The sequence below is a fragment of the Mus pahari genome, chromosome X (assembly GCF_900095145.1).
Source record: "Mus pahari chromosome X, PAHARI_EIJ_v1.1, whole genome shotgun sequence".
NCBI lineage: Eukaryota > Metazoa > Chordata > Mammalia > Rodentia > Muridae > Mus > Mus pahari.
Window position 1 is genome coordinate 131,828,891 of NC_034613.1, and position 1,899 is coordinate 131,830,789.

The window sequence follows — 1,899 nt, forward strand, 5'->3', positions numbered from 1 at the left end:
AACTTATTTCCTAGAAAAGAGAAACCTGTGTAGAGTTGGAGCCAAGGAAATGGTGACTGCTTTAAAGCTTAGGGCCATTAAAATAAACTCAAGTATTTTACATTGCAGCAATAGGAAAGATGTCTTGAGGGAATCTGAGAAATTGGCCAGACCCTACCCATTTTTCAAGAATGCAAATGATTTTTTTTAATCACTGAAAATGCTGTTTTGAAAAGAGAATTGGTAGGATAGGGTATACCTCCAGAAGTATTCCCAGAGTTCATTACTCAGACACAAAGATTTATTTTGGAGGTTGTTGGGGCCAAAATAAGTCTTGTACAAAATAAGTTCTATTGCACATGTGCTCTGTTACAGAGACCAACGTCTAACACATAGTCCATTTTTCCCTAAAATATTTTTTGCTTGCTCCTTGCTGGCACTCCAGTTTTCAGTACACTAGATGCCAGGATGGGGATGCTGGGTTACTGCCACAATCTGCATTTCTAATTCCTTCTTGGTATTCAAAAGGTCAGCAAGTCAATGCCTTCAGTTTTATTCATCAGTTTTGTCTAGTTTCTGGTATCATGAGTTTGTTTGTTTTCTTAGAGTGAGATTTATTGTCTTGTACGATGTATCTCTTTCTCTGTAGTTTGATTCACGATTCCTTATAAGTTTGGAGGCAATACAAATACGTGAAATCACTCTGCCAAATTGGATTGGCTGCTTTATATGTATACATTTACCATATGTATGCTGCTGTGAATTGTTCTCTTGAGAATGACAAGGTAGATGACATGGTGTGAAGTATGTACTAGACCAAAACCTGACACTCTATGTACTCTCTCTATTTTTACAAGTCATTTAGTACCTAATGTTATATGCCTTTTTGCACTGGCTATGTGAAATTTGCCCCTGGTGGTAGCTGTCTAGACAAGCCTTTTATTTGACCTAATATTGGTTTTGTTTCATAGAGTCTTCTTTGAAACTTAGGAAGGTGAGGTCATACCTTTTGGAAAACAAGCAGTAAGAGACAAAGGAGTTATTAGCCCTCAATGTATCTTATAAATGAAAAGCTATTGCAAATAAGTTAGTGTGTCTCTCCATCATTTCAGGACTTTTGAAGTGTTGGAATGAAAAAAAAAGAAAATTTTGTCTGAGGCTTTTGAGCTCATATTGCAGCGTTCGAAGAGCCTTCAAAATTAAAGATTAAAGTAAGTTCTTTTTATTTTTTTTAAAGATTTATTTATTTATTATATGTGAGTACACTGTAGCTGTCTTGAGACACTCCAGAAGAGGAGTCAGATCTTATTACAGATGGTTGTGAGCCACCATGTAGTTGCTGGGATTTGAACTCAGGACCTTCGGAAGAGCATTACCCGCTGAGCTATCTCACCAGCCCCTAAAGTAATTTCTTAAGAATGTCAAGATTTGCCGGGCAGTGGTGGTGCACGCCTTTAATCCCAGCGCTTGGAAGGCAGAGATAGGCAGATTTCTGAGTTTGAGACCAGACTGGTCTACAAAGTGAGTTCCATGAGACAGAGAAACCCTGTCTGGAAAAAATAAAACAAAACAACAACAAAAAAGAATGTCAAAATTTCTTCATATAGTTGTAAAAGTAAGTTCTCTTATTTTCCAATATGACTTATGTATAAAACATTCATTGTTCGAAATCTAGGTTTCAGGCTGGGTAGACGGCCCAGTGGTTAAAAACACTTGCTACTCTTTCAGTGAACACAAGTTTGGTTCCCAGCATCCATGTAGAGTAGCTCACAACCAACTACCTGCAACTACAGTCCCAGAGACTCCAACACTGTCTTTCCACAGGCACAGAAATAAAATTTTAAAAACTTTTAAGAACCCATATTTATCTTCCAAAGAGCATAAATAAGATCTTATATTTATGGAACTTCATATATCAAA